Here is a 12,673-nt window from a genome sequence, read left to right on the forward strand (position 1 = left end):
AGGTGCCTCCCTGCTCTCAGTGCTTTTAAGGTATTGCTCCATATCTTCTTGCTTACATTGTTTCCAGGGAGAAGTCTTGTTCTTACCTTTGTCTCTCTGTACACAGCACCTCCCCAACCTCTTGCCCAACTGCCTTTAAGATTTTCTCATCACTGTTTTTAAAAATTATTTTGTGACTTGGTATAGTTTTCTTCGTGTTTCTTAGGCTTGGGATTCATTGAATTCCCTGGGTCTTTGTAGTTAGTGTTTGCAAAATATTAGGAAAAATTTTAGCCATGAAATCAAATATTTTTGACCTCCCATTCTTCTCTTCTGTGTACCTTTATATATATGTTAGGCTGCATGAAGTTGTCCTGCATTCACTGGTGCTCTTTTTTTTTTTTCCTTTTCTTTTCTTCTGCTAAGTCTATCTGCCATTAATACCATCCAGTGCATTTTCATTTCAGACATGTTGGTTTTCATTTCTAGAAGTTTGATTTAGGTACTTTTTAATATATGTCTCGTATTTCTATTTAAAATTTTGAACATATAGTATACGGTTTTTTTATAGAATACAGTTATAGTAATTGTTTTAATGACTTTGCTTTATCCTAACAGCTGTGACAGCTGTTGGTTGTTTGGTTGGTTGGTTGGTTTCGACTGATTGATTATTGTTTTTATTGCGAATTGTATTTTCCTGCTTCTTTTCATTGCCTGGTGACCTTTGTTTTAATACCAGACATTGTGAATTTTACCTTGTTGAGTGCTGGGTGTTCTGTTAAGATTCTTAAATTTTGTTCTGGGAGGTAGTTAAGTTTTTTAGAAAAAGCCTGATCTTTTCAAGTCTTTTTTATGATTCTAGTGGGTCCAGAGTGGTGCTTAGTCTAGGGCTAATTACTTCCCATTACTGAGGCATGGCTTTTCTGGGTATTCTACTCAGTTGTCTGTGAATTATGAGTTTTTCCAGTCTGGCTGGTGGGAACAGGCACTGTTCCCAGCTTGCTGTCAGTGCCAGCCACTGTTCTCCAGGCGTCTCAGATAGGTTTGTTCCCTTAGTCTTAAGTAGCTCCTCTCCTCCTGTGCTGGAAAATACTTTTCTGCTAAATTCTCAAGGGTAACCCTCTCAGGTCTCTGGGATTCTCGCTCTGTCCTAAGCACTTTAGCCACCTTGGGCTCCCTCTGACTCTCAGCTGTGACTCCTTGACTCAGGGAGACTGCCAGTCTCTGCCTGGGTTCCCTCTCCCTATGCTGCAGCCTAGAAATTCTTAGGGCAGTAAGCTGGACAACGAGAGCTCATGTTGTTTTGTTCTTGTCTCTCAGGTTAATGTTTATTGTTGCCTGATGTCCAGTATCTTTAAACCTGTTGTTTCATATATTGTTTTGGTTTGTTCGTTTATTTGAGGCAGGAGTGTAAAATCCTGTTTTACATTCCTGTTCATCTGCCTTGAGTGAAAGCAAACGTCCTTTCCTTTATTTCTTAATTTGAGATTCTAAATAGTCTCCATAAATGTCATGGCTGTTTTTGAATTATTTCTTTGACAGTTTTCTTCCTTCTATGTTTTCTGTTCTCTCTGAAATTTTTGTTATTTGGATGTTAAATCTCCTGGACTAATCCCCTAATATCTATGCCTTTTTAAATTGAAGTGTAGTTAACATACAATATTATTTTAGTTTCAAGTATACAACATAGTGACATGACAGTTACACGCATTATAAAATGCTCACCATGATGGGTAGTTACCATCTGGGACCATACAAAGTTATTACAGTATTAATTGACTTTTATTCCCTATGCTGTACTTTTTATCCCTGTGACTTATTTATTTTATAATGGGAGGTTTGTGCCTCTTAATCCCCTTCACCTACTCCCCACCCCTGCCAGTTTGTTCTCTGTTTATGAGTCTGTTTCTGTTTTTGTTTGTTTTGTTTTTTAGATTCCACATATAAGTGAAATCATGTTACTTGTTTTTCTCTGTTTGACTTATTTCACTTAGCATAATACCTTCTAGGTCCTTCTATGTTGTCATGAATGGCAAGATTTTTCCTTTTTATGGCTGATTAATATTCCATTGCATATATATGCCACAACTTCTTTATCCATACATCTATTAATGGACATATAGTTTACTTATGTAACTTGGATATTGTAAATAATGCTGCAATGATCATGGGGGTACATATGTCTCTTTGAATTGGTGTTTTTGTTTCCTTTGGATAAATACCCATAAGTGAGGGGTGCCTGGCTGGCTCAGTCAGTAGAACATGTGACTCTTGATCTCGGGGTCATGAGTTTCAGCCCCACATTGGGAATAGAGGTTACTTAAATAAGTAAATAAATAAATCTTAAAAAAATACTCATAAGTGGAATTGCTGCATTGTATTTCTATTTTTTATTTTTTGAGGAACTTCCATACTCTTTTCCATAGTGGCTGCCCCAGTTTACATTCCCATAGACAGTGCACAAGGGTTCCTTCCACATACTTGTCAACACTTGTTATTTCTTGTCTTTATAATACTAGCCATTATAACTGATGTCAGTTGATATCTCATTGTAGTTTTTATTTTTATAGTTGATACACAATGTTCCATTAGTTTCAGTTGTACAACATAGAGATTTGACAAGTCTACATTACGCTACATCAACTACACATGTAGCTACCATCTATCACCATACAGTGCTATTACAATACCATTGATTATGTTCTCTTGCTGTACCTTTTCTCCCTGTGACTGATTCATTCCGTAACTGGAGGCCTGTCTCTCCCCTTCCCCCTCACTCATTTTGCCCATCCCCTACCCCCTAGCTACCATCAGCTCTTCATATTTATGGGTCTGTTTCTGCTGTTTGTTCCTTTGCTTTTTAGATTGCACATGTAAGTAAAATAATATAGTATTTCTCTTTCTCTGTCTGACTTACTTCACTTAGCATAATACCCTCTAGGCCCATCCATGTTGTCTCAACTGGAAGAATTTCATCCTTTTTTTATGGCTGGGTGATATTCCTCTGTGTGTGTGTGTGTGTGTGTGTGTGTGTGTGTGTGTGTGTGTGTGTGTATCACATCTTCTTTATGAATGGTCGTCTATCGATGGACACTTAGGTTGCCTCCATATCTTGGCTATTGTAAATAATGCTATGATAAACGTGGGTGTATATGTCTTTTCGAATTAGTGTTTTCATTTTCTTTGGATAAATACCCAGTAGTGTAATTACTGGATTGGATGATAGTTCTATTTTTAACTTTTTGAAGACCCTTCATACTCTTCCATAATAACTACACCAGTTTGCATTCCTCCCAATAGTACACAAAGCTGCCTTTTTCACCACATCCTTGCCAACACTTGTTTCTTGTGTTTTTGATTTTAGCCATTATGACGGGTGTAAGGTAATATCTCATTGTAGTTTTGATTTGCATTTCCCTGATCATTAGTTGTGGTAAGCATCTTGTGTCTGTTGGCCATCTATATGTCTTTTTTGGAAAATGTTTATTCAGGTCCTCTTCCCATTTTTTAATCATATTGTTTGTTTTTTTGGTGTTGTCTTATATTCTTTATATATTCCAGATATTAATTCCTTATTGGATATATCATTTGCAAATATCTTCTTCCATTTAGTAGGTTGCCTTTTTGTTTTGCTGGTTTTCTTTGCTGTATAAAAAGCCTTTTAGTTTAATGTAGTCCCAATTGTTTATTTTTGCTTTTGTTTCCCTTACCTGAAGAGAAAGATCCAGAAAAATGTTGCTAAGACCAATGTCTAAGGTTTACTGCCTATGTTGTCTTTTAGGAGTTTTATGGTTTCAAGTCTTACATTTAGGTCTTTGATCCATTTTGAGTTTATTTTTGGGTATAGCATAGGAAAGTTATTCAGTTTCATTTTTTTGCATGTAGCTGTTCAGTTTGCCCATTATATCCCATTTATTTCCCACTTATTTCCAATTTATTGAAGAGACTGTCTTTTTCCCATTGTGTATTCTTGCCCCCTTTTACATAGATTAATTGGATTTATTTCTGGGCTATTTTGTTCCACTGATATATGTGTCTATCTTTGTTTCAGCACCAAACTATTTTGATTACAGTAGCTTTGTAGTATAGTTAGAAATCACTATTTTCTATTCTTTGTTTCTCCTACTTTCTGTGTGTCTTTGTATCTTTCTGTGTATCTAAGTATCTGTCTCTTACTCTGCTTTCTTGGAGATTTCCTCAACTTTATCTTTTAAACCTTCCACTGAATTTTAAATTTGTGCTACCATATTTTAAATTTCCAAGATAAATTTTTTGAATGATTTCTTTTTTATAGATCCCTATTCTTATTTAATGGATGTAATATCTATCTAGCATATTGATTATATTAAAAAAATTTTTAAAATGTTTATTTAATTTTGAGAGAGACAGAGACAGAATGTGAGTGGGTTAGGAGCAGAGAGAGAGGGAGACACAGAATCTGAAGCAGGCTCCAGGCTCCGAGCTGTCAGCATAGAGCCTGACATGGGGCTCAAACTCACGAGCTGTGAGATCATGACCTGAGCCGAAATCGGTCGCTCAACTGACTGAGCCACCCAGGTGCCCCATATTAATTGTATTTTTAAATATTTTCTTTTGCTGTCTGTATTGTCTTTGTTTCCAGATTTCATTTCCTTAACTGCTTATTTGATTTCCAGATTTCATGTTAAAGGCTTTCTTCTATTTTTAGGTGATTTCTGTTTTCTCATTCATATTTAAGATGTGACATTTAAAGAAAATTGGAAGCTCTTGCCTATTTACACAATAGCAAACTTCATATTTACATAATAGTAAACTTTACCAAATTATGTAGTCACTCTTATATCCCTTATTCCAAAGTGCCTTCCTGTACTGATTTCTGTTTTTGCTAGAATTCTTACTCCCAATATTTCTCTCAAAAAGAGTTTTTTCTCTGGTAAACTCTGTGAACCTGTGCCTGAGGTTATCTTTATTTCATTTTTTGTCTGTTTGTTTGTTTTAGACAGAGAGAGAGAGAGAGAGAGCACACATGAGTGGGGGAGAGGGGCAGAGGGAGAGAGAGAATCTCAAGCAGACTCCATGCTCAGCCCTAAGCCTCTCACTGGGCTAGAGCCCATGACCCTGGGATCATGACCTGAGCCAAAATCAAGAGTCGGATGCTCAACCGACTGAGCCACCCAGGTGCCCCCATTCTCACATTTAAATAATAATATAGCTGGATAAAAAATTGTAGTTCAAAGCTCTTTTTCTGCAATACTTTCAAAACCACCATGTCTATTCATTAAAAACAAACAAACAAACAAACAAACACCATTCCATGACCCTTCATATCAGTAGTTGCTGTTGGCAAGTCTGATATCTGTCCAATTCTGGGCTGCATATAGGTTCTCTGTTTCACATGGAATGCTATCTTTTCCTCTTTTGCAAATATCCTTAATGAAACCAGGACACCAGATCACTCTCTAGAGAAGGGTGATGGCTGTATGTAATTAAACCCTACATGCAGCTGAGGCTGTAATTCTCATCACAAGATCTAAAGAGCCAGCTACTCAGCACCCCACGTAATAGATTCTGGAAATGTCCAGCCACAGAATCATGGAAAATGCAAACTCTTTTATCATTTCATTCTTGGAGAACTTATTATGAAGTATTAGAGTCTCAGTGGCAAAGCCAGTGCCGTGCCCACTCTAGGTCCAGGTATATCTGGGTTCTGTCTAGTTGGAATAAAGATATGTGCCTTTGTATGCCTCTCCAAGGCTTCCACTCAGTTCTGCTTGCAGGGATGTGGCTTGGTACAGGAGGAGCACCAGCACAGTTGGGTCTTAGCGGCGAGATAATGTGCTTGCAGTATCTCTAGAACACGGTGATTCTGGCAGGAGTCTTTAGGAAAGAAGTGCTGACATAACACTATGCTGGACAGCGTGCAAATATATGTATATGTGTGTGTGTATACAAGCTCATTTTTCAGATGAAAAGATATGGTTCAGCCAAGATTTCTTTCTGTCTGAGGTAAATGTGAAGTTTTGCTTACCAAGCTCAGAGATTCCCATTCTTTTTTTTTTAATGTTCATTTTTGAGAGAGAGAGAGAGAGAGAGAAAGACAGCATGAGTGGGGGAGGGGCAGAGAGCGAGGGATACACAGAATCCGAAGCAGGCTCCAGGCTCTGAGCTGTCAGCACAGAGCCTGACACAGAGCCCAAACTCACAAGCTGTGAGATCATCTCAGGTGGCCCTAAGATTTCCATTCTTTATGAGATCTCCCAGGAAACCCACCCCACCCCTGCTACCCCCAGTATATCTACTTATTCAAAAGATGGAGCATACATATGGTTTTAGCTCAGTTTCCCCTATCTATAGGAAAGCTTTCTGCTCGTTAAGGTATTGGGAGTAGTTGTCTTACTAGGCAAAATATGTTGTAGGAGAGACAGTGGTAGGCAGAATAATGTCTCCCCCAACCAGAGATGTCCATATTGTAATCCCTGAGGCCTATGAATATGTTGCATTAGATGGCAAGAAGAATTTTGCAAGTAAAATTAAGGTCTTGAGATGGTGAGGTTATTCTGGGGACTGAATTCTGCCAGTTATTCAAATGAGTACGAAATGGATTCTTCCCTAGCACCTCTAAAAAAGAAAGCAGCCTGCTGATACCTTGATTTTAGCCCAGTAAGACCCATATGTAGGGCTTCTGACCTCCAGAACCATAAGGTATTTGTGTTTTTATAAGTCATGAAGTTTGTGGTAATTTGTTATGGTAGCAGTACAGAACTACTACAGAGTCTTGCATAAATGTCAAAGAAGAATCAAAAAACTGAGATGAATATAAATCCTGTGGGAAGGTGATCCTGATGTATAAAATCTTGTGCGTTGTTGTGTTCCCAGATACTGATCATGAGGAGTAGGAATATACCCCTACTTCATAGATACTAAAGTGTGAAAACAATTGGATTTTAGAACTAATTAAATTACACTTGTTGATTAATTTAGAATTGATTAAATTCTTTATAAGCTTGAGGGCCAAATCAAAACCTGAAGAAAGGAGGCAGAAGGCTTCCAGAAATGACTTGAGAGATGCCGGGCCCTAGGGATGAACTGTCTACCTGCCCCCATGACTACCATGGCCCTGCTGTCCCTCCTCTGTCAGAGCCCTCAACACCTTTTCACGGAGAGAAAGATGGTAACCCTGTATCCATTGTGTGCATCAGTTTTAATATCTTCTCTTCTTGTTTAAGAAGATGTAAAAATCGAGAGCCGAGAGCCACAGCTGGCTTCTGTAGCATATTAATAATGAGAATCTCATGAACTAAACTATAAGTAAAAACAATGGAAAAACTCTTCAGCTTACTTAGAATAAAATATCTACCCATGAAGGTGGACATTTTAAATTTTGTTTCCTCTACATACATTTCAAGTTTATATTATGGAAATATTCAAACATGCACAAAAAGTAAGAGAATAACATAATGAACTCTCATGTACCCATCATCTAGCTTCAACAGTTATCAACAATTGTCTGATTTCATGTGTCCTCACACTTTGGTTTTTGCTTATGAATATTTTAAAGCAAATCTCAGCACCATGTAATTTCACCTATAAATATTTGAGTGTGCATTTCCCTCAGATGGGGATATTGTTTTTAAAGATTGGGGCACCTGGGTGGCTCAGTTGGTTGATTGTCCAACTCTTGATTTTGCCTCAGGTCATGATCTCACAGTTCCTGAAGTTGAGCCCCAAGTCGGGCTCTGTGCAGGCAGTACAGAGTCTGCTTGGGATTCTCTCTGTCCCTCTCTCTTTCTGCCCTCCCGCCCCCATAAATAAATAAATAAACTTAAAAAAATTATTCCTGGGGTGCCTGGGTGGCTCAGTTGGTTTTAAGCATCTGGCTCTTGATCTCAGCTCAGGTCTTGATCTCAGGGTCATGAGTTCAAGCCCACTCAAAAAAAGAGAGAGATTATTCCTATGGGACCATAATACCTAACAAAATTAAGAATGATTTTAACTGGACTATTAGCCATAAGGCTACAAGGTGGAATTAGAGAAGAAAGGCTAGCAGTGAGGTATTCACCTCTGTCTTGGTTTCCTATTGCTGCTGGAACAAATAACTGCAAATTTGATGGCTTAAAATGGCACAATTTTATCACCTTGAAGTTTGGGGGATTAGAAGTCCAGAATCAGTGTTAATGGGCTAAAATAAAGGTGTTCTGGAGGTTCTGGGGATGAATCTCTTTCCTCGCCTTTTCCAGTTTCTAGAGGCTGCCTGCATTCCCTGGCTCGTAGCCCCTTCCTCTGTATTGAAAGCGAGAAATGGTGCATGACTCTGACCATTTTTGGGGTTACATCTCTCTCTAAGTCTCTTTCGCTTCTCTCTTCCACTTTTAAGGAATCTGGAGATGACATTAGCTTACCAAAATAATCCAGGATAATCTCCTTATTGTGCTGTCATGTACAATGTATGGTACAAGTATCTTCATTTGCAGCCTTAATTCTGTGTTGCCAAGTAACTTAACATAATCACAGGTTCCAGGGATTGGAATGTGGACATCTTTAGGAGGCTATTGTTTGACCTCTACAAGCCCCCTTCTTATTAAAAAAAAAATTTTTTTAATTTATTTGTTTTTGAGAGACAGAGCATGAGTGGGGGAGGGGCAGAGAAAGGGAGACACAGAATTCAGAGCAGGCTCCGAGCTGTCAGCACAGAGCCCAATGTGGGGCTCGAACTCATGAACTGTGATATCATGACCTGAGCCGAAGTCAGATGCTTAACTGACTGAGTCACCCCAGGCGCCCCTACAAGCCCCTTCTTAATTCTCCATGGCCTTAGGTATATGGTTGGGGGCAGGAGCCAGGAAAAGCAAAATAATAACAGTATCTGGAAAACCATGAGAGAAGGAATTAAAATCCTGCATAAATAAGAAGCTTCAGGGGAAAATCTTCCAGTATACTCCCTATCAGAAGGAAAAGAGATACAAAAGCCTCTTGAGAAAGATGCAAGAAAAACTGTGAAACTCTTTGGCATGATTTGCCAACCTAGGGTATATTCAGTGTTGGTCTGGAGTAGAAGGGTGGTTGTAAGGCCCTTCATTTTTCCTCTCTAAATAGGGATTTGATTGTGATAGGAAAAGTCACTGTGGACCTTTTTTAAATTACAGGAATGTAAACCAATGATGACGATAAGCCTTTGTCCATTAATGAAGTGCCTAGCACTTACTGCCCACGTGCCTTTGTCAGGAAGGCCCAGGGATCCAGAGAGAGAACAGCTGTCAGGATGAGAGCAGGGATCCCAGCATCCCTCCTCTGTGAGTCAGCTTACAAAGAGTCTACTTTGACTTGGATGTGAATCCCTCTGGTCTGAACAAGAACACAAGCCAAAAAAAAAAAAAAAAAAAAATGTTGTTGAACAAGGTGTTTTATGATTTCATTTTATCTCATCTTTTGAACCATTAGGAAATGTCAGACTTGGTTTGACTTGGTTTACCTCCAAATCTTTTTTGCCGTATGTCAGCTGATTGCCAGAAATTGCTGACACACACACGCTCATACAGTGATCTACACTTGCTGCTTGCTGTTCATTTGCTAAAACCTCTTGATCGTGAGATTAATTTCCAAATACTAACACTGGCATTTTTCACTCATATATTTTCTGTATTCTGAAACTGTATTATTGATGTGGGGGAACTCTCATGTTTAGGTTTGTTAAGTAACCTAAGTAAGTGCTTTGCTATTTGTATTTCTTGTTGTGTGTGTGTGCGTGCGTGCACTTTTTACTTATACATGTGCATAAAGAAACCAACTAGCCAAATAAACAAACATACTACTTCCACACTAACATGACTTATTAAGACTTGTTGAATTATACTGAATTTGAGTAAAACATTTGTGTGCAGGGCACATGGAGCAAGCAAAACATTGGAGCACACTCGCTACCATTTTATCTGAACTTTAGTTTAAAACAAATTTCTGGTTACAATATGGATCACACTTCTTACATTTACTTGCTTTGCTTCAAAAGAAAGTCTAGCCCTGCCTTTGTCCCATGCAGGCCATGTGCAACAAGCCACAAACCATCTGTGGGGCCAGTGTCAGAGGACAGGCATAGGACCTCAGATACTCACCAGGTCCTCTCTCAGGAATGTGGGCACAGGGACCCAGGAGCAGGGACCCTCTTGGAGGCTGCGTGGGCACCTCAACACTTATTCTCAGGATTGATTTTGCCAGGGTTCCCTTCCAACTCTGCCAAGAATGTCTTTGAGACATAGACTGATGTTAAGAAAGTGAGTAGGAAACAGCTAAAACGGGGTTTAACTCTAGGGGTTTCACAGTGCTGGTTATACTGTTTGACTGTATTTCAAGCCCTTCTCAGGACTTGTGATTATTCCTGAATCTGATAACTAGAGAGGTTGGAGAAGCCCTCTGGCCAGCTAGAAGGGACAAAAGGAAGCCCTACGCCTCTGCACTCTGCTGTCATTCATCACAAAAAGTCTTGTTTCTCCTATTTTTTGTAGGGGAAAGCGTTGGCAAAATTTAGAAGAGCTGTCTCTTTACTTCAAAAGGAAAATAGAAGGAGGGAGGAAAAGAAGAGAAAAGAAAGGATCAGTTTATATTTGTTTGGGGAAAACTTTAGGCCTGTAACAACAACAAACATCAGTTGTGGTGGGTAGCCTCAGCCCTGCCGAAGGAAATCCAGACCACATTAAAATCCAGGGAATTTGAAATGGCGGCGTTTGTGGTGGCTTGCAAATTTCCATTGGTGATTACTTTAAAGCCAAAGAATTATAATTAAAATAGAAATGGATCCAATTATATCTGCCTTCTGTCTGAAAGGATGTAGCTTGTAATGAAAATCACATGTCTAAACTTCATCTCCTTCTATTTCTAAGCAAGTTGTCCCATGAGAGAAATTCCTTCTTTTCAGCAAAGCTCAATAAACCACACTTCTCCCTCCTCCTTAGCTACTGTGGTCTTGCACTGATTTTTAAAAATCCCAGCAAATAGAGCTCAATCATGGTAAATGCTCTCATTTCTCTGTCCTTTCTTCTCTTTATAGGACATGCCAGGGTAACATGACATATCTTTTTGTTTCAAAGAGACAATGATAACTAGAGAGGAGTTAGGAGAATAGGAGTGCTATCTTAACCAGCCAAGATGTACCCTATTGTGATAACAGACTAGGTAACTTAGGCCATTGCTGCCTGGGATATTGTTAGGCTATGAGGAGGCAGCTAGGTGACCCAGGGATAGTGAGGAGCTTGCTAGGTGGCCAGGGGAGGTCTTTCTTAGGGAGAATTTTACCCACTGGGTGAGTGAGGCTTAGATAATATGGTGGTCATCAATGTGTTTTGAAAATGGCAGAGCCTGTACTGGAGCAGAATGCCATGGTCACCAGGCATAAATAGATTACATAATAGTATTGTTCTTATCATTACTACAACAGCTCATGATAAATTTGGTTTGTGTACTTCAAATCCATTCAAGCACAGCAGGGCAGCCCAACACTTTCCTCCTTCCAGGATGCCCTAGAAGCAAAAACAAAGACAAGTCTTTGTGGAGACATATGTTTTCATGTGCTTATTAATCATTTGAATATCTTCTTTGGTGAAATATCTATTAAAATCTTTTGTTCATTTTTTTTCAAGTTTATTTATTTTGTGGGGCGCCTGGGTGGAGAAGTTGATTGAGCATCTGACTCTTGAGTTCGGTCAGCTCAGGTCATGATCTCACAGTTTGTGGGTTCCAGCCCCTCATCAGGCTTTGCATTGATGGTGTAGAGCCTGCTTGGAATCCTCTCTCTCTTTCTCTCTGCTCCTCCCCAGCTTGCACTCTTGCTCTCTCAAAATAAATAAATAAACTTAAATTTTTTTAAACTTTATTTTTAATTTATAGAGGCACCTGGGTGGCTCAGTTGGTAAACTTTATTTTTAATTTATTTTTAATTTTTTTTACATTTATTTATTTTTGAGAGACAGAGTGAGACAGAGTGTGAGCGGGGGAGAGGCAGAGAGAGAAGGAGACACAGAATCTGAAGCAGTCTCCAGGCTCTGAGCAAGTGTTCAGCACAGAACCTGACATGGGGCTCTAATCCACTAACCATGAGATCATGACCTGAGCCAAAATCGGACACTTAACCAACTGAGCCACCCAGGTGCCTCAAAAGTATATTTGTTTTGAAAGAGAGAGCATGCAAGCAGGGGAAAGGCAGAGAGAATGTGGAGAGGGAGAGAGACAATCCCAAGCAGGCTCTGTGCTGTCAGTGCAGGGCCTGACATAGGGCTCAAACTCGAGAACTGTGAGATCATAACCTGAGCCAAAATCAAGAGTTGGACACTTAACCAACTGAGCCACCCAGGCACCCCTGTTTTGTCCGTTTTTTAGTTGGGATGTTTGACTTCTTACTGAATTATAAGAGTTCTTCATATATTCAAGATACAAATCTTCTATCAGACATCAATTTGCAAATATTTTCTTAGAGACTGTTGTTTGTCTTTTTATTTTCTTAATGGTATCTTTTTAAGAGAAATTTTTTTAAATTTTGATGAAGTCCAGTGTATTACTTCTTTTGGTATCATACTGTGCTTTTTTTGGTGCAGTATTGAAAAGGACTCTTTCCCTAACCCAACGGTCACAAGGACTTTCTATAATATTTTCTTCTAGAAGTCTTAATACTTTTTACTTTTACTTTTAAGCCTATAATTCATTTGGGGTTAAATTTTATACGTTTTGTGAG

General features: G+C 39.0%; 1 long non-coding RNA gene across 1 annotated transcript in view; it reads left to right on the forward strand.

The window, feature by feature from the left end:
- Nucleotides 1-12,673, forward strand: part of LOC122202990 — a 140,965-nt gene that overhangs the window by 22,968 nt on the left and 105,324 nt on the right. The gene's annotated exons all lie outside the window — the stretch shown is intronic.

Source organism: Panthera leo, chromosome D3, assembly GCF_018350215.1.
Source record: "Panthera leo isolate Ple1 chromosome D3, P.leo_Ple1_pat1.1, whole genome shotgun sequence".
Classification (NCBI taxonomy): Eukaryota; Metazoa; Chordata; class Mammalia; order Carnivora; family Felidae; genus Panthera; species Panthera leo.